Consider the following 22,244-nt stretch of genomic DNA (forward strand, 5'->3'; position numbering starts at 1 on the left):
GGTTTTACGTTTTTCTGAAGTTCTAATGCTTCTTTCTTGCTAGTGCTGCCATTTTTGCATTTTCCTCAAATTTAGACTCAATTCTATGGACCTTATCTACAGGTGTAGTCTTTCTAGGTTCACGAATGGACTCCCATTGTTGAGTTTTTTCAGCAACTTCAATTAGGAAAGCCCAAGAGTCATCAGCACTTTTATCTGTGAAGAGTCCATTGCACATAGACTCTACAATTGTTCGGGTGGAGACATCTAAACCTTCATACAAAATTTGCACAAGTCTCCATTTCTCAAAACCATGATGGGGACACTTAAGCAACAATTCATTGAATCTCTCAAGATATCTAGCTAAGGTTTCACCTTCTAATTGTACAAAGCTGTTCAGATTTTGACGAATTGTCGCAGTCTTGTGATTAGGGAAGAACTTTTTGAAAAACTCTTTCGTGAGGTTGTCCCATGTCCTAATTGACTGTGGATGTAAGGCATACAGCCATGACTTGGCCTTTTCCTTCAAAGAAAAAGGGAATAGTCTCAATTTTAGGGTTTCGTCAGACATCTGAGTGAAACGTATAGTTCCACAAATCTCCTCAAATTCTCTCACGTGATGGTAAGGGTTTTCATTTTCAATTCCTCTAAACACGGGAAGCATTTGTATTGTGCTCGATTTTAGCTCATAATGACCAGTAGCTTCTGGTAAAACAATGCACGAGGGTTGGCTTGTCCTTGTGGGGTACATGTAATCCTTGAGGCTACGGGGTTCTTCCATTATCTCAGGTTGGTCCGGTGTGTTTTCCTCAGAGGATGTGGGTATGTCAATTGGGTCTATTGGATTGACTCTAATTAGTCGGTTTGATTGGTCTCTAAAGGTCACAACCATATCCTAAAGATCATTGATCGATGAACTAACATCTAACAAGCCCACAGTCAATGAAAAACACGACCTAAAATTTGGTTTTGTTGGGTTTTGGTTTCACAATGGGTTTAGAGAAATTTTGGATTAATTGGGACAAAAAGCCCAAACAACTAAAAAAAAAGGCTTTTGGTTCTTGGTTTTTTTTTTTTTTTTTTTGTAAGGTTAGGAGCCCAATGATTGGGGTATAAACCTATAGTCCAAAATAAAATGCAAGCCCACAAAAGAAAAGAAAAATAACAAACAAATAATTACAAGCATATAAAAGAAAAAGAAAAAGAAAAATAAAAATTATTACAAGCCCAAATAGAAAATAAAGAAAAAGAAAAATAAAATTATTACAGGCCCAAATATAAACACTTAAATACAAGCCTAGATAAATTTAATGAGGCCCAGTTGGGTTAGCTCATGGGTTAGGCTTACTTGATTTTTGGAGGGAGCCCAAATTTGGGCTTTTTATCCCTTTTTGGTTGCACAGGCCCAGTTGGGCTTTAGGATCGTCCTAAGCAGCTCAGTTGGTTCAAGCCCAGCAGCAAAGGTGGAGCAGAGCCCAGCAGAATCTGCAGCGAAGCCCAGGAGCAGTAAGTACTAAGCCCAGCTCAGTTGGTTCAGAGCCCAGCAGCAGAGAGTTGGCACAAGCCCAGCAGCAGAGAAATATGCAAGCCCAGTTGACAGCTTCAGTTGGCAGCCCAGTTGGCTTGGTAGCAGCAGCTCCACACCAGCAGCAGCAGCTTCACAGCAGCTTCAGCAACACTTGCAGCAGCACAGCAACAGCAGCAGCTCCTCAGCAGCAGCAGCACAGCAACAGTTTCAGCAACACTTGCAGTTGCAGCAGTGCAAGGTAGTGCACACCAACAGCAGCAGAAACCAACACTTGCACACGTGCACACCAACAACAGAAAACAAGCAGCAGAAACCAACACTTGCACACCAACAGCAGCAGCACTTGCACTTGCAGCAGCACAGCAGCAGCACTTGCAACAGTGCAAGGTAGTGCAAGGCAATGCACTTAGTGAAGCAAAAACAAGACAGAAAACAGGAAACAAACAGAAAACAAGCAAACCGCTACCGAGTCCCCGGCAGCGGCGCCAAAAACTTGGTGTAAGAGGAAAAGAACTACCTAAACTAGCCTGCAAGTATACAGAGTTGTTGTAGATAGGTGGAGTAAGAAAGGGTTTGTCCACAGGGACTTGGAGGATTTGCTAAAGTTCTCTTTGGGGAGTTTCTAAGGTTATATGAGTTCAAGGGAGGGTACTAAGGCTTTTGATTCCACTACTTGACCCTAGGCTAAGGAATTTGTGATGCAAGGTATGTCTTGTTCTTTCATGAAAGACTACAAAGAAGAATAGAGTAACTAACCTAGCTAAATGACCCCTAGCATCAGCTGTCTTTCAACAGCACAACTGATCACAAGTATTTAGCTCAACTAGCTAACTGAGCTTAATGCAGTCTCTCTAATGGATTAAATTCTCACACACTGACGTAGCTGCACTCCTAGCATCAGCTGTCTTTTAACAGCACAGCTGATCACAAGTGAAGTAACTCAAGTGGAATTTCATTAATCCTAAGGCAGTTAAATCATTCCAAGACAATACATATACACTTCCTATCCTAGCATATGATCAAGAGCTTCCTCTAAGCCCTAGCAAATGAATTAGAACATGAACATGGTTATAATCATGATATTAACACATACACACATGCTCCACATTATAACAGTACACTTCACAGTCAATTTTTATGCAAAACCAACATTCCACATGAACTGAAAATGTCACTAATATATGAAGTAAAATGGAAACTTAAACATGTGTTCACTGGCTAGCCCAGAGATGTCAATTTCACAACCCATGACCCCAATTTATAGTCAGTTACAATTCCCCCAAAATACCCAAATGTCAGAAATTAGGGTTTCACAAAAGGTGAAATTGACTTACCTAATACACTGATAACAACTCTAAATCTTCCCCCCATGCTTCTGTTGATCCAATTGCATCTACCCATGCTCTGATTTCTTCTCCAACTTCACCTATTCTACCAATTTCAAACCTAGGGTTTCTGTGGAGAAAAAGGGTTGAAATCGATAGAATATGTGTCTAGAGAGGTAGGGTAATGATGGGTTATGATTACAAGTAGCCATGATGGCTTTTGGAAGAGGCGTGGTGGTGGTTGCGGCAGAGGCAGGCGGAGTTGGTGGCGGACATGGTTTTTGCAGAGAGAATGGGGAAGAAGATGGGGTGAGCTCGAGTAGGTTCTGGCTAGGGGTTGTTTGGTTTGTGGGATATACACTTAGGTGTTTGAGTGTTGAGCGGGATCATCGAAGTTTGATGTATCGCGCTATGGTCTATGGGATGCGACGATGGTAGGTGGATCCAACGGTGAGATGGGAGGCTGTGGGTAGCGACCGTCGGATGGAGGAATGCAACGAAAAGGACGGCCCAAGATGGAGATGGGCGTTGCGATGTAAAGCGGGAGCTTCGGAGTTTGATATGCGATGATGGAGCGACCGTAGGATGCTGAAATGCTTCGATCTGACGGCTGAAATCCGAGACGGGCTTGGATAGTGGAAATGGGTTTGAGAAAGGGTTTTGGGCCTTGGGTATGCCAATACCATATCTTCTTTAAGGACAATTCTTCTTCTTCAAGCCCATTCCTAGCCTCTTGGTCTTATGCACAACGTTCTTCGCGGCTTCCTTGCGTAACTCCTCCCGGCTTTTCACTACTTTTCTGCTCTATTCCGCTCCGCAATTCATCCATACTTTATTTATTACCTAAAAATATAAAATTAAGTAAGAAAAATATTTATTCTTGAAAACAATGAAAATACAGAATATGGGATAAAATGTAGAATTACTGCACAAAAGATGAGTTAAATGCCAACAAAAAAAGGATAAATATATACAATATTTGGCACTCATCAAAAGTCCTCAGGTTGGTCTATGTAAATTTCTTTATCTAATTCACGATTTTAGAAAAGTTGTCTTAACATCCATCTGATGTATCTCTAATTTGTTTGTGACAGCAATAACAATTAACATCTCAGCGTAAGTAAATCTCGTCACATGTGAATAAGAATCAAGGAAATATACACCTTCTTTTAGTTTATAGCATTCAGCTACCAACTTAGCCTAATATATTTCTGCAGTTCCATATACCTAATGTTTCCTCTTAAAGACTCATTTACATCTCATGGTCTTACTCTTTGGAGGTAAACTATAAACCTCTCAATCAGGTTCCGACGGACTGAGTCCATTTCACTAAATGAAGCTTCTTACCAGAATGGGGTTTCAGTAAATATCAAGGCTTCTTTATAAGTCCAGGGCTTAGACTACGCTAGGCATGCTATGAAGTCGGCTTCATAAGAAGTCTCAAGTCTAATTGTTTTACTTCTCTTAGGCTCAACCTTAACTTCATCTTCCTTTAAGATAAGTTCTGACTATTTGAAAATAAATCTAGGGGATCAACAACACATCTCTAATGAGGTACATGTTTAAGAATAAACATGTCCAAAGAACTCAGCATCCCTAGATTATGTAATAGTATTCACAACAAAGTCAGAAAAATCACACCAAAAGTATGAAAAATCAGAACACACAACCAAAAATCTATATATAGAAGTATACTCAGCATACCTTATATGAAGACACAATCACCATTTTTGGTTTCCATCTATTTCTTCTAGGAAGAGGAATGACAATCTTATTCAAACACCCCCACACTTTGACATATTCATAAGAAGGTCATCTACCTTTCCATAAATCATATGGAGTTTGATCTGATCCTCAAGGGTACTATTTTCAGGATATACTAGTTAAGAGGACTTCCTCCTCCCACAAGACCGCAGGTAATCCTAAACTAATCAACATGGTAATTATGATCTCCTTAAGGATACAATTAATATGTTCAAGGCTTCTAATTGGTTATCAACTTCAAGTTTATACATCTTAAGGCTTCTAAGGCATCATCCTTATCCCTAAGCAATTATACAAGATAGTACCCCGTACAATCATCTCTGGAAGTTATAAACCATCTTTTACCATAGTGGTTTTGGGTTGAACTCATGTCAACTAGGCCTAACTGAATTAATTCTAAGGGATTAGAATTACTATGAACATTTGTGCTAAAAGATTTTATAGCATATTCATTTCACTTTTGTATTCAAGATCCAAACTAAATTTGGGTACGAAGCCTATGCTAGGCAGTTTATACATTGACTTATAATTTTACGGTTCCAAGTTTACCATGCAAAACATTCAAAGACACACAAAAGAAAGCACAAGAATCAACTATGTTCACTTCATCAGATTTTCCTTCAAACTTATATAGACCCTAAGTCCTATAACTGTTGCCTAAAAAATCAATGCCCTTAGTTATAACAAGTTTTCCACATTTAATTAAGATCTTCAATCTTTTACCATCTTCAAGAGAACAAGATACAATATTATTTCATATGCTCGGAACATGAAAACTTCATTCAGTGTGAGAATATTACAGATATGAACTTATGCTCGACATTTCCCTTTTATGCAACCTCTGTCGCAGATGAGTTACTCATATAGAGTTTCTCGACATCCCTTATCCTCTGATAAGAGGTGAACAGGTCTCTGTTTCAACAAACATACTTAGTGGCTCCAGAGTCCACCCACCAGTCTCTCACATTGGTCATTAAAATAACTTCCGACATCACGGTTCATTTTGTTTCAACTAAATTAGCATTAACTTTCTACTTATTAAGGTTTTATGTTGTCTACACTTTACTGCCGTATGGCCAGGAATTTTACAAACATAACAACCACCCTTAATTCAAGTAATGCCGGATTCAGTTTTACGAAACATACCTTTATTATGAAGACTATGCTTAGAGTTGTGTTTGATGCTCTCTCCTTTGTCAGCTTTGGAAGACTTGTGTTCATCCACATGCGCCTGGTAGCCATGTTCCTTTTCAATTTCATGTCACAAACTTCGTTTATACTCTGACCACGGACACGGTAATTTCCCAATCACCTAATACACCATATCTCACAAACCTTAGTTCAGATAAAATATGATTTTTGAAGATAATATCTAGATTTATAAACTTCTTTTAAACCACCATATAAAAAAACTCATGGTTACCCCATAAAAACTACTTTAGTTAACAACAAAATTCTGCCCGTCAGAATTTTTCAGGAACGTTTCTCAGTTTTGTAAAATATCAAAAAAATACTTTTACAACTCCAGAATTTCTGAAATTTTACGTGGGTAACTATCAGGATGTCTACTACTTTGTGTCAAAAGGGTTCATCGAAATTCCTTCTAGGTTAAGAGATAAACTCGAAACTCTACAGATGACCAAAAATTCGTTTTTGTTTTTCACTCCACAATTAACATCCATGATTCACAAACCAACCAACTATTTTTTTATTATTAAAAATACTAATTTCTTAAGATTGTTGGATGCAATAATCAAAAACAAGGAAAAATCAATTAAGCAAAAGTTATTGATACTTATCTCCTTTATAATGGAATTGATCGATTGACGAAACGAACGAGCTTCTCATATCTCCACAACAACAACAAGGAAAAACTTTGGAAAAACAGAGTGAGTCACGTGTTCAACAAGTTGCCCTTAAGACATTAGCGCCCGGCTACACTCAAGAGTGATGCTATAGCCCTCACAGGACGGATATCTCCAGGATAAAACACCCTACTACACCTACTACTAGCATATGTAGTAGATGCTCAACTTGAGCTTGGCAACTCCGAAAAAACCGTTAAGGAAAATCGCGAACTCTTAAGAAACGCAATAAAATATTTTCCCTTAGGGGTCCCTCTAAAATATAGAGAAACCCCTTTCCCATAGATTTTACAAAAGTAGTGAATTTCTTTATATAATTGACAAATACAATTTAAGGAGAAAAACTCCCCGATGTGGGACTAAAAGGTTTATATAGTTTCTTAAAACTACTGGTCTATACGCAAAGGTACCAAAGGGACAGGTAAAAGTGCTTTTCTATTGGTTTTCTGGGGCAATAACAATCTGATTATATCCGGAAAAGCCATCTAGAAAGCAACAATAACTATATCCAGCTAATCTCTCTAGCATTTGGTCGATAAAAGGAAGGGGAAAGTGATCCTTCCTTGTGACCTTGTTCAATTTTCTATAGTCAATACAGACATGCCATCCCGTGGTCACTCGGGTTGGGATTAACTCATTGTTATCATTATGGACTACAGTGATACCTGATTTCTTGAGAACAACCTGAACGGGGTTGACCCACTTACTGTCTGAAATTGGATAGATAATACCCGCATCTAACAACCTAAGCACCTCTTTTCGAACTACCTCTTTCATGTTAGGGTTCAGCCGACGTTGCATCTCCCTAGAAGGTTTGGAGTCTTCTTCTAAATGAATCTGATGCATACAAACGGTAGGACTTATACCCTTAATGTCTGCTATAGTCCACCATAAAGCTTCCTTATTATCTTGAAGAACTTTTACTAGCCTACTTTCCTGATCACTATCCAAATCGGAAGCTACTATTACAGGTAAAGTTTCAGATGGTCCTAAAAACACATACTTCAGGGTATCTGGTAGTGGTTTAAGGTTCAACTTAGGAGGCTCTTCTAAAGAAGAAATTAGGGTATTCTCAGAAACTGGTAATGGTTCGAACCTAGCTTTCCATCTATCAGTGTCTAACACAGGGGTAGAATCTAATAGAGCATTCACCTGTTCAATAGTGATCGTCGTCAAAGTCTAAACCGAAATGGGATGGATAATTTTCTAATGGGGCTTTAGACAAGATGTTTGGTAATGACTCCTGAACTAAGGCTTCTATCATGTTCACCTCTTCGACACACGTGTCATCTAGCTCATAAGGTAGCTTACTGACATTAAAAATGTTCATCCCCATAGTCATATTACCAAAAGATAAATTCATCACACCATTTCGACAGTTAATGATCGCATTAGACGTAGCTAAAAATGGGCGACCTAAAATCACAAGTATCTGGTTCTCTAGGTCAGGGACAGGTTGGGTATCTAAGACCACGAAATCTACTGAATAAATAAACTTGTCGACCTCAATGAGAACATCCTCAATAACACCTCGAGGAATTTTAACATACCCATTATCTAACTGCAGTGTCATATGTGTAGGTTTCATTTCACCAAGTCCTAGCTGTAAGTACACATGATACGGCAGTAAGTTCACACTGGCTCCTAAGTCAAGTAAAGATTTTTCTACCCGGTGTTTACCTATTGTACAAGCAATGGTAGGGGAACCTGGGTATTTGTACTTTGGAGTTGTAGTGTTCTGAATGATTGAACTTACGTGACTAGCTAAGAAAGCTTTCTTATGGACCTTAAGTTTTCGCTTTTGCATACACATATCCTTGAGGAACTTGGCATAAGCAGGAATTTTCCTTATTGCATCTAATAAAGGAAAGTTTATGGTAACTTGCTTAAAAGCCTCCAATATGTCATTAAAGTTCGATTCCTTCTTTGTTGGTACTAATAGCTGGGGAAATGGGGCTCTAGGCACATAATCAGACCTCTCAGGAACCGAGTTAGCATCATCAGAAATTTTATCAGTCCCCTCATCTAGTGGTCCTGAGGGATGAGATCCTGAGGAATGAGATCCTGAGGGGCGAACTACAGTACGTTCACTATCGGGCATGGTTACTACTCTGCCACTCCTAAGGGTTCTAACAACATTCAATTGATTCGATAGTTTTGTACCTACTTCATGAACTCCTCTAGGATTAGGATTAGTCTGACTAGGGAACCTTCTGCTATCTCTCTCACTTAAGGTCTTAGCTATTTGGTCGACTTGAAGTTCTAACTTAGCAAGAGTCTGAGAATTAGTTTGAAAGTTCTGCTTGGTTTCCTGTTGAAAACTAACTTGGCTCTTTACTAACATGTCCCGGCTTTGTGCTAACATATCCTGGATCTTTCTTAATATACTAAGAGATTCCTATAAGTTCGTCATTCTATTCTCTGAAGAGTTCTTATCTGAACCAAAATTCGGGGGAGCATTAGAATTACTAAACTGACCTTGACTCTGGCCCTTAGACCACGAAAGGTTCGGATGGTTTCTCCAACCAGGATTATAGGTTTATGAATATGGGTCAAACTTCTGACGGTTATCGAATCTAGTGTTATTATAGAGAGCATTGGCCTGCTCTTCATTAGTCTGGCCTTCCGAAAAAGGCCCTAATCTACCACTAGTGTGACCCACTTCTAAAGCTTCTAACCTTTTCGTAACAGCAATTTTGGCATCTGATTCAAAGTTTCCTTCTACCCTATTAATGTTTCCTCTGCCTAGAAGAATTGTTTTCTGGGGTCCCCAATTACTTTCCCATTGTTGGGTTTTTTCGGCGATTTCATGCAAATATGTCATTGCATCATCAACTGTTTGGTTTTCAAACCCACATGTACACATAGATTCTACTGTGGTTGTAGTGGGATAATCTAAACCCTCATAAAGGATCTGAACTAACCTAACCTTTTCTAAACCATGATGAGGACATTGGGATAATAGATCATTGAACCTTTCCAAATACCTATACAAGGATTCTCCCTCCCGTTGAGAAAATGTGCAGATTTACATCCTAATAGACGATGTTTTGTGCCTAGGGAAAAACTTGTTCAAAAGGCAGATGTAAGTTGTTCATATGTTTCAATTGATCTGGAAGCCAAACTATATATCCATGATTTGGCTTTATCTTTCAAGGATAAGGGGAATAACCTGAGTTTCAAAGAATCATCATCAAGGTTTCTAATTTTTAGGGTACTACAAATTTCCTCAAAGTCCCTAACATGGAAATAGGGGTTTTCATTTTCTTTCCCTAAAAATATTGGGAGCAACTGTAAGGTTCCAGGCTTAAGTACATAATTTGCTTCAGTTTCAGATAACCTGATACACGAGGGACGAGTGGTCCTAGTAGGGTTCAACAAAGATTTCAAAGTTACCATTTTTGGCACTATTGGAATATCAGGGATTTTCTCCTCAAACGGACGTTCAAAAACGGAATCTTCAAGAATCGGTCTTTCTAAATTGAGGTAATCGAGACGCTTAGAACTACTAGGTTTCTCTTTAACAAATCTACCTAGGGCGTCTCTTTACGTTCAGGCATGCAAAAGAATAAGGTAGGGAATTCTATGCAATCACAAAACAAGGATGACTCAACCAAATCAAACCTATTAATTTATAGCAAACAAAAAGCATGATGGCTCCACTTAGACTGTTTCTAGACCAGCTTCTATTCTTTCGAAAAGGAACTCGTTACAATCTGAGCAAACCCCTCTGGAATCAATCCGAGTCAAAGTAAGTTGAATAGAGGCGAGGGAAGCTCGTTGGAGCTTTGATACCCAAAGGCCTCACTGGTATTATAAGGCGGCGCAGTCACGCATTCAACTCACAGAAACCATCATGAACTTCGAAGTATGCTCAAAAGAGTAACCAATATTTTTCAAACGACTTTCCTATTAAGCTCGTTACCCTATAGGTCTCGTTCTAGTCAAAATTTTAGGCTTAGGTTCGCGTTTGGTTTCGTTTTCTTAAGGCGGGCAAGAAGAGAATGGTGATGAAATCCGAACCCTTATCTTGTATGGCCAGTCCTTGCCCTTTACTAGGAAATTAAAGCAGCCGTTTTCAAGTCCTCAGCATATATGCAAATGAAGGAATACAGTAAACCCGCTGACAGGGGATTCGCGGGTGTTTCGAAAAACTTACCTCCCGTACCAGACGGGCGAAGAACCGCTGAAGTCGACTCGGGCGACAACTCATATGTCATGTACGAACCCGAGGGGCCGAGACGATATCATTATCGCCGTCCTTCTCTGCACACACAGTTTATATTTAAACTACCTTTCCGTAGGATTTAAAAATAATGTCCCACAAAGTTTAAAGTCCAAATTGTCCAAAAAGAAAAGAAAAAATACAAAAATAATAAAACCTAATACATTTTTTTTAATAAGGAAAAATAAACAAAACCCTAAGAAATAAAATAACTAAAATAAACTGTCTTCTTTTCCGTTCTTTTCGCTTTAATTTTTCGCTCCAAGTCTTTATGCTTTAAGATCCAGTCTTTATGAAATCACCAAACTTCTTGGCTCAATTTTCTTTATGATCCAAAACTTGTAGACAAAAAATAAATACCCAAAAACGTAAAAAAGAACAAAAATAATAAAAACCTAACAAAATAAAAGAAAAATAAGTCTAAAACCCTAAAAGCAAATCCGCGTCGGCGGCGCCAAAAATTGATGTATTTTATAGATAGTGGTAAAAGTGGTTCGATTCTCAGACTTGCGAAGGATAAAATATAGACTTAAATTATAAAACTAAAATAGAAAACTCACTAATAATTATAGCAAACACTGACAAAGTTGATATCAATATTAAAAGACAACTGAGGCTAAGATTCCACTATTTTCCAAGTTCAAAGTGATTTAATCCAATCTTTATATTTATGCAATTTTATCGTTCAATTTGATTCTAAAATATTGCAACAAGTAGATTTTCAAAAGCAATAATTGTAAATATCAAGTATGAAGCATCAAAAGTCTATAAACTAAGCATACTTCATCAAAATAGATCACAATCACTCAAGTAAGAATCATATTCAATTACAGCTCAAGGAAAATAATCATAATCATAATTGCAATAAATATATGAAATAAAATATACCACTTCTTGTTGGAAAAATAGCTTCCTCTATCGCCTCAACAATGGGATTTAGCTCCTCATATTATTCATGTGCCCAAAATAGGTGTTCACAACTCAAAAAGGTGAAAAACAAGAGGAAACTAATAAAGCAGATAGTTCGTAGCGTTTTATAGGCGTTACAAACTGACTATTACAATAGGTGTTGTATGTTGTTGAATAAACGACTGCTATGAAGGGTCTCATGTTCTTCGTGTTCTTCCTTCTACACCAGCAGAACTCGATTTCCTGCAACTCTTCCTGTTGATCTCTGTGGTGTTCTAAACTTCCCCTAACTTCTCCTAAACCTTTTTTCCCTTGGAACTCGACAACGCCTTTTATATCCCTCGGAAACCTAAAAACCCGATTAAAATTCTTCTCTTCCTTTCCGTGCAAGTCACGGCAATAATCTCTCTGCCGACTTATTTACACGTTTCTGAACCGTACAACCCATCCAAACTCTATATTAGGTAATCAAATATCTCAGGAAAGATTTATCTGCGATTTAATCTCCTTGAATCTTCAAAAGTCAGGCCAACAGACATCCATACCTTCTTTCAACTCTGTTTTCTCCAACCTCGATTGTTTAGCCAATTCTAACCGAATCCAAACATCATACCAAGCCTATTTATCTTTAATGAGTCCAGCCCAACTGATTCTGGTGATTGAATCTCCTCAGAACATCTCGGAGAATCCAAACAAACCCGAGAACAAATATCCTCCCTGTTTTGCTTCACTCGATCATCTAGCCCAACTGCGTCCAATAAAATGATTATACCAAACCTGGTTAGCGTTAACAAGTCTAATTCAACTTAAAACAGCGATTGAATCTTCTTTAATTGAGCCCAAAAATCGAACGCTAAATTGTTACTTGCTGCACCACCTTTCCCGCCAAAAGTTTTTTCAAAATGTTGAAGATGACCTCCCCTTATCCAGAGTGGGGTGAAAATAGCAGCTGCCTTGGGTGCTAAGGATAAATTTGGGTGCTATGGACAGGTTTGGGCTACACATAGCCTGGGTACTCCTTAGACAAATCTGGGGTCCGTTTAGCAACTGTCCTCCGGGGTGCCCCGCGCAACTTTTCGAGCCGATTTTTCCAAAAATGTTTATTGGAAAAAAATACCTACACACACATAAAACACCATAATAAGTACAAAAATGAGCATTATCAATATATAGAATCGAGACAAATTGGACAAAAAAATGTGTCCATCATGTATTGAGCAATTCAGTATATTTATATGAAATTTATCCAGAATGGTGCGTGTAGCAACAATCCAAAATATTCTGTAAATTTTATCTTCCACCTGCATAACTAACTAATGCGCGGTCTATTGAGTATTTATTCTATGTTATGTTCCCCAGCCGCACTCTTAATATTGGCATGACATGACAATTTATGTTCGCTCACAGCTGAGTATCATGAATTTCCTGATGTGTCGGGATTAAGATATGCATGGAAGTACTCAATTAGAGGCACGCAAAGTTATGCTTCCCTCTGAAATATAATTAGTGATTTTATATGAACGCACAAAATTCACCAGAAATTGATTGATTTTGTGCCAACGCACAAAATTCAATCTTTATAAACCTAATTTTACTAATTTACAGAAATTAGGTCTTTTTTGGGCCTGCGCAATATCTCGAATCCTATTGGTCGAGACCAAACCTAGGCAAGCTATGAAATTGATCCGCCATGGACTAGTAGGAACGGAGTCCTACCAAAAAGTAGAAAACAAGAAGTGAAAGAGAAACTGCGGCAAATAAAAGCAGCATCAAAAGGAGGCGCAGCCATTCCACTTGGCCGACCAGTTTGCCTCAGCATGCATTGCCCGTGGCTGGCCGGTCACGCCCCATGTTATTTCTTGCTGACCCCTCTTTGTCATCAACCAATCAGATCGCTTTAAATGCGTAACACACACTTTTGATTAAAAGTAGAAGTTGGCTAGTCGCACACTTAATTCCTTAAGGAATTGAACATAGGTTGCCCATGTCAGTCTCAAAACGATCACGATCGTACGTTTTGGTCAGCCAATTCGATGAGCTTGTACTTCTCCCAGCATCCAGATAAGCTCCATGATACTCACTGGCGTACCCACTTTTATTCCATGATACTCACTGGAGGTCTCAAATCAATCATGACCGTCTGGCTTTACCAGCCGAATTGACCGGCCTAGATTTAATCTTAATCAACGGGCAAGGTATGGATGTGCTCACCGGCGGCCTAGCTATATCCCTGGTCGGTCGAACTGCTCTCAGCCCGTAGCTAACACTCAAACCGTTAGCTCAAAATTGGTTGGCCACACAGCCATAACAACCCCATTACGACCAGCGGCATCACACTGTCGCCAAATGATCTCGTTCGTCCAACTTCGCTAGCCGAATCGACTGGCCTGGATTTAATTTTAGGCGACGAATAAGATGTAACCATGATCACCGACCATCCTCTTCCATGAAGAATGATCGACCAAGCCACGACCTACCTGTATGGCTTCTGAACGGCTGCCTAAAAGTAGCTAGTCGTGCAGCCTACAAGGGACTTAAATAAATTCAACGACAGTTAACAACTGACGCAAATCATCTCAGGCAATCAATTTGGCTAGCCAATTTTACCGTCCTAGATCTAATTTGGGCCGACCAATAGGATGTCAAAATGGCTACCAGCCATCACTCTCCTATAAGGACCGACCATCTCACCTTCGGCGCGCATGAATGGCTCCTGACAGCTTCCTAACGATCGTCGGTCATACTCTTTTTAAGACATTATGCTTCGCGACTAATTTAAACAAGCTATATACATCGATGCTTTATGAGGATCGATTATTTGAACTGCTTGCTTAAAAGCGATGCTTTATACGCATAGATTACAAACAATGTTTTATAAATATCGATTTTACAAATAATTTAATTATTTGACCTAAAAGAATTTCTTGCGGCAAGTCTCATGACATAACTTGTAACATATGACCGCCCACCGCCTAGCTTGAGCGTGATTGGTCAAAATAACAAGGTCTTGAAAGCAAGACCCACTTAGCAACTTATTACATATTTTCCACGAAAATAATCGAGACATCAAACATGTCACAAACTGGGGGATGTTCATCAGGGTATTGGTCTGGCATCGTGCGGCATGAAACACGCTAATTATAAGAAATTTTCAGGAAATACGGACACTTAGTGGCATCAGAGAAGTTGTGGGTGTAAACCGACCTGTCTTCCCTTATCGTAAGACGTGGTTTTCAACATTTTTACACGATCTCCGCTACTCCATCACTCAACTACTTCTATTTCCTATGAGATCAGAGTGCGTGCAACTATAACTTGTATAAATAGGTTTTTCAACCTATTTCGATTAACAAGGGTTATCAACACATGTATCCAGAAACCACATTCTGATACAAGTCATAAAACAGTCACACCTTCATCCTGATTTCAACACCTTCTTCGCTTCCCTCCCTAAGATCAACCCTTCTCCTCATTTTGTGACTGAAGCAAGACTGGAACGACAATTTCTTGGTTTAGGCCAGGATTGTGCAAAATGATCTTTCGAATCTAAAGTACTCTCGTGCAGTGCATTTGTTAAGGGTTTAGATTCGTTTATCGGCGACACACCCAAATTTACCATATCCAGCAGAATCAGTTTTTACCCCAAAAAACTGGCGGCCACAATGGGAGATTAATCTCTCGGTTGCAAAAATCATTTTCCCAATTCCATTTTCAATTTCATTTCAATTTTCTAAAATTCAAGATGGTGAACCTTAGGTCTAGGTAAGTTACCAATCCCAATGTTGCTGGCGCCGATATTACTCTTGGCGCTACTGTTTCCGTTGCTAACACCAATGTACCGCCTTCCAGCACAGTCAACACATCTCATGGTGTTACATCCTCTAGCACCAACACCAGCAGTGCCAGAAGCATCCCCTCTGGCGTGACGCCACCTACCACCAGAGCCAGAGCATCTACTTCTCCCGATATTTCTTCAAGCATGACACCCCCAATCATCGCCAGAGCTGCCACCACTACTTCGTCAGGACGGGAGTTTGGAGGAGCCAGAGGAAACCAACCTCCTATTACCATTGCCGATTTAATGGAGAGACAAGAATTTCTAGGCAAAGATCAGACGGACATGGCTACAATTCAGAATGAGGTACTCACTTTTCTCAAGACGTTAACGGAAAGATTACCAGCAGAACCGCGTCAACCCCAAATGGATCAGACAAAGAATACTTTCATGACGCCTGGCGCCAGTACTTCAACATGACGTATCTTTATGTATAAAGAAGTTTGAGTAGCTCCTGAACGACCATCAGAAAGGAATCAACAATCCAACTTTACCACACGAGAGAACCTGGATCGGCTTCTCCAGAATCGAGGCATGGAAAATCAAGGCACCATTCATCAGCACCAACCTCCTTGTCCTCCTGACGTGCAAAGAATTCTCCTTCCAAGAGGATATTCTTCTCCCCGTTTCTCCCTTTACGACGGTACTCGTAATGCTCGTGAACACATCTCTTATTTTTTAGGAATCACTAGGGGAGCATGAATACAACCACGTCCTCCGCCTGAAATAATTCTCAAAACCACTCACTGGAAAGGCGTACACCTGGTACAACAACATTACACCAAACAACATAGCCATTTGGTGTGAAATGGTTACCGCTTTCTACAAGAAATGTTTCTTTGTGTCTGAGCAAATAACTTTGTCAGACTTGGGAAGGATGTTTCAGCGAAACAATGAACATCCAAATGATTATGTCAAGAGATTCAGGATTCAAGCGCTAGATTATCATGATCCAAATGTGACTGAGCATAAATTGGTGGAGATGTGCATTAATGGCATTGTACACGTTTATCGTGCTTTACTGGAGAACTTTCGCTTCCAGACATTCTCCGCACTTCATGAAGCTGCTAAGCAGTCGGCAACAACAGCACCAGCCTTGCTGGAAAGAACCAGGCCCGCCAAGAATGAAGACGCACGTGAGACTCGAGGGAACAGACGTCTCATCAACAAACAATACAACACTCAACCCTATGTAAGTGTGGTGATTGAGGAAGGAAAAATAAAAGCTTCAGCTGCAGAACTACAACCCAAACGTACGACACCAGCGTAGCAGACAGCTCAAACCCGAAAAGCTGCGACTAAGACGCCTACACAGAAACAAGAAACTGAAGAGGCTTCTATAACCTTACAGTTTCCGATTGAAGAGGTAATCGAACTCCTAGAAGCATGGATTCAAGATGACGCCATCAAGCTACCTCCTCTTAGACGTACACCAACTGAAGAAGAAATGGCAAATCCCAAATATTGCAGTTACCATAGGTTCATCAATCACCCAACCAGTGACTGCAACAAATTGAAGCGCATTTCAAAGAGAAGGTGGATGCAGGAGAACTTCAATTATGAACTGAATGAGTTCACAGAGATCCCCTTCCTGTCAGGAGCTGCATGATTTCTGGGGACTTCGTCCACAAAATCGTACAGTCTATGAAGGAGCATTTATGTGAGATTTTGTATTTCTCCAAGGCGTAGCGTTAAGACATATTTGCAGCCCTCAACCGTGTTGTATCAGGCAAGCGGCTGTTTCCATCCAGGGAAGCCGCTCCCAAACCCCAACCTCTCCTATAAATTACGATTGATAGATGCAACTAGGGACTGTTAACTACGGCTCAGCTGACAGATGTCGAGTTTGATATCATACTGATTGACGCGGCCTCTGACTTCAACATTGTCATCGTCAAGACTCTGAGAGCTGCAAGGATGTCAAAGTAGGAAGTTGTTCACTACCCAACCATAATCAAAAATTCAGAAGGAGAATCCAGAGATACTTACGGGTACATTAATATCGAAATCAAGGTGGGAGATTCTCTAACACACGCTAAATTTCATGTAGTTAAAGAGTACCAAAATTATGATATGGTCCTGGGGCGATCATGGATACACGACAACAATGCTAAGCTAGGAGTATGTCATTTGCCAATGTTTATACCTGAAAGGGTCTCCAACAAGCCATCCAATCCTGAAGACTATTTGTTGCCGTATCAAAAACTCGCAAATGTGACACAGCTTCCTGGAGAGATCACATCAGCATTTGTTCGCAGATTCGGGACACAAGTAAGTCTTATCTAACAACTCTTTTTGCAACCAGTCACCTCTCCTTCCGTCAAAGCTTAGGGACTCGATCCGATTATCAACCCAGCTGTCACTAGGAGATGTGAGTGGGATGCTGGTCCTTTCAAGTATTTTATCAAGAGTTTAGTAGTGGTCTCAATCAAAGATAAGGAATCTAAGAGTCAAGTGAAGGTGCAATGGCCAAACCCATTTCAAGTTGGGGATATGTTAGTAAGGATTATTGCTCAACCTACTTCGCCTGATTCCACAAAAGCAAAAGACGAGCCATATCTGGTAGCATAAATTATCTTGGGAGGATACTTCAATCTCATCAATACCGGAAAATTGGAAGGCGTAGTAATGCACGCAAGGTGGCTCAAACCTTTCAGTACCTAAAATATCATGTCGCCTCTTCCCTATAGTTTCCTTTAGCATTTCCCTTTTCATGCAATATTTGTAAGGATTATAAACATATGTACCTCTATATTTACACCCGACTTAAATATGTACCCCTGTTTTTTTCCCATTTACAAATATGCCTCTGTTGGATGTTTTCCATCCAAAAAAGTTAGAAAAGTTAATTTCTCGGTCATAATGATCAATTTATCGTTGACCGAAATGAGAAAATGATGCCACGTATTGAAAATGATGCCACATGTTTGTTTATCATTAATATGATGTGTCACAGATCTCGAACACACATCTAGGTCAAGGAGATCCCTAAGAAATCTGATCGTATCGACAAAGTTACTTAGTTTGCTCCGCCACACATGTAGTTACTTAGTTTTCTCCGCAACACGTGGATGTGCGATGACCACAGATCTAAATTTTATCACATCTTTATGAAAATTAACGGTATTCGATGGAAAGTTTTAGATGAAGATGGGGGAAAAGAAGAGAGAACCGTCATAATCTCGTAAACCCTTTCTTCTTCTTCCCTCTTTTCCTTTCTTTGTTGTTCTTCCCTCTTCTCTGTTCCTCTCTCTATTTCAGATAGAAACTTTGATTTTCCTCTCTATGTTGTTCTTTCCTCTTCTTTGTTCATCTCTCTGTTTCAGATAAAAACTTTGATTGTCCTCTCTTTATTTGTGAAGACACAAGAACAAACAAGAAGAAGAAGAAGAAGAAAGTTAAATATGGTTAAGTTAAGACGCGGAAAGAATAAGGAGAAGAAGAAACCAAAAGAACAAAGGTAAGTGAAAGTCATCCTTGGGTTCGATTGATTAAACTTCTTTTTTAGGTTTTTTTTTTTTTTTTTTTGATTTTGGGTATTTTGTCAATTGTTTTGATCATTTAGAGAGTATTTGTGTTTGTTCGATTTAGGGTATATTTCTAGGGTTTTGCTTGAATTCGATTATAGGGTTAGCCGAGTATTTTTAGAAAAGTAGATGTACGTATTTAGCTTTTTCTGTTTTAATCCAAATTCGATTATTGAATAGATTCATAATACGAAATTTATTTTAGGGTTTCTGGTTTTTTGAAGTAAGAGTAATTGATTCCTATGATTTTTGGTTTGTTGATTTTCTAGGTTTTATGTTTTTGTTCATTGATTTGTAGGGTTTTTTAAATATTCCATCATCGGGTTTTCATATGTTTAGTAAACTGATATAGGGTTCTATGATTTGTAGGGTTTTGTCTATGTGTATTGTAATCCTTGTAATCTTTGTATATGTATTGTAATCCTTGTATGTTTAGTAACATGAGGTTTTTGATAGTTCGACTAAGAAATGTATACGATTATTGAATTAATGATATGCTTTAGCACTAATTGTTGTTGCTTCATGGAATAAATTGATGTTGTTGCTTCATGGAATAAATTGAAACTAGCTCATTAGGTCAGAATTGTTGGCTACCAAACCCTTGTTCATGAGTAGCATTTTTGCTTTAGGTTTGTATTTAATTGTTGATATTGGATGAAAATGAGCTTAAAAATTAGGTTACATGATGCAGTGATGTTTTTCTTTGTTTGATAAGCTACATAGGTTATGAATGTATATCATATGTTAATGTCTAATGATGAACTTCAGTTTGTAAGACTAGGTAGATTACTTTCTAGAAATAAGGGGATTACATTAGTCTAGCAGTGATGTTTTTGTTTGTTGGATCAAATATTTGATAAGCTACTGCAATGAGTACAGTAACAGAGCCTTGAGTTTTACTGAAACAATGTAAAAGTTAAGTGTAAGACTGTAATATGTATGTTTGGAAAAGTAGATGTATGTATTTAGGGTTTCTATAAAACTTTGCAACACAGTCGTACTACGTTTGTTACTAGTTCTAATAGAGATTGTAGTAAGTAATCTAGCTTTAGTTTCAGTACTTAGATATTAAGCATTATTTGTCAGTTTAGCTAGCGTAGTTGTTTGAATGCAATAGCCTGAGTATGAATTACTACTAACGCTGATAGGATGTAAACAAAAAAATTTGATCTAAATCATTAATAAGCTCCTAGCATAACATTTTCGAGGTCTTTGGAGAATGTAGCCAATTCCTGCAACTGCTCTGTATGTAGATCATTTAGGCATAACTTGTCCTGTAGCTAGAGATGGGACATGTCAGGTTGTAGGTGTGGTCTTTGGTGGCATTGGAATATGTATGTCACTGATGTTATATGCGCATATAGCTATTATCATTTCTTTAGAATGAGCAGTGAAATGAGAATCAGAAAAATTCTTGTGAATTCTGGGACTAGGAAAATGTGTGTTTTTTCTGTCTTTTCAAGATGGACATGGTGCAGTTTGATGTACAATATATACATTGTTATAGGGAACTGAATGTGGTGCAGGTCTAGCAGCGTCGCAGAAAGGAAGTAATAATGGGGAAACCTGATTTTTGGCGGAAAATTGAAATGCCAGACATCCCTTAGTTTAGATTCAGTTGATTGTGTTTTTTATTTTTTTTTCTTTAGTTCTAGATCTGTTGTGTCCAGGCTCTGTTATTGTAATCTTGAGTTGTTAGTTAATATGATGATCATCTTAACTAATATTATTTTTATTCATTTTTTGTAGAAATGAAATTGAAGACAAGTATGCTAAGAGAGACATAAAGGTGAAGGTTATGGATACTGTGATGAGTTTTGAATTCAAAGGTTTGGCTAGAGCAGATATGGGTCTTGTTCAATTGAAGGAAAGGATCAAACCCCTACTTAGATTGCATCCTAATGAGGAAGTGGAATTAGTACGGCTTAGTGACCCCTGTTTACCAGAATCTTTGTTTAATGAAGAAGAATTTTGGAGGTTTTGGGATAATGCAGAAGTACATGAGAATTGGACTACAATGCATATGCAAGTTATCATTCCCCATGAGTATGGTTCCCTTTCTCAATTAACAGAGATAACTCCTCCACACAAGTATTTGACACCAACAAAGTCTTCAAACCCAAAGAAACCAGTGAGCAAAACCAAGGAACCTCCTACAAGAAGAAGTCCTAGACTATCTAAGAAGAAGAACCAAAGTCAGTCTGCAAGCAAGAAGTTATTCATTGAAAAATAAGCATATGTTCCTCAATTTACACAACAAACAAAATCTAGTGTGGCTGAGAACATACCTAAAGAACAAATTATACCTCAAGTAGAATTTGAGCATTTTGATCCTGATTTTTGGGTTGAAGCAACACAAGAAGCAAGTGTTGTGGAGGATGATCAGTATGTTGTACAACTTCCTAATGAAGAACCCGATGAATGCCATCCTGAGTGGGATTTAGAGAACTTCAACTATGGGTATGACAATGAAGAGCAACATGAGAATGAATACAAAGAGCTTTTGAGAAGAGCTGAGACTGGTGGCTTGGCAGATAATTGTGATGATCCTAACTATGGTGAGGTGGAGGTTGAAAATGACGAAGAAGGTAATGTTTTCTCTTACCTGAGTGTTTATCCTAGTTTTTTTTTTGTTCTGTGTTTTGTCTTTTATTTGTCAGTGTCTCATTTGTATGATACTTTTTTTTCTTCAGATGACCATTATGGGGATGTATTGAATTCTGATGGATAAGATGAAGGTAATTTGTTTATTACCTTATTGTTTAATTTACTTGTTTAATTTGTCTAAGTTCATTATTGTAATTCCAAAACAAACTAAGATAGATACTGACTGATCCTTATTGTGTGTTTGTTAGGTGGACCAGAACAAGCTAAACCAAGTGGGCCTGATTGTAATCCACCTGACCAGTTTAATGAACCTCAAGGTAATGAGCCATATCCCACATCATAGTTTGAAAAAGAACATGCAGAGCACTTTAGGCAAGAAGAAGAGGAAGACTTGCTCCCAGAGGAGATAGGTGAGGAATTTGATCCTAAAAAACTTTTAGTTGGTACCAAATATGTAAATAAGAATGAATTTAATCAAAATGTTAGGTATTTCTGTGTAATGAATGGACATGAATTTGTATGGAATAAATGTGATAATAAGCAACAAAGAGCAGTATGTGTTAATTGTGAGAAGACCAAATGTAAGTTTACGATCTATGGCATCAACAAAAAGGGTGATGGAGAGGTCTTCACACTCAGAGGATATAAACTAGAACACAACCATCGAGGTCGTGGAGACG

Source organism: Papaver somniferum, chromosome 7, assembly GCF_003573695.1.
Source record: "Papaver somniferum cultivar HN1 chromosome 7, ASM357369v1, whole genome shotgun sequence".
Taxonomy (NCBI): domain Eukaryota; kingdom Viridiplantae; phylum Streptophyta; class Magnoliopsida; order Ranunculales; family Papaveraceae; genus Papaver; species Papaver somniferum.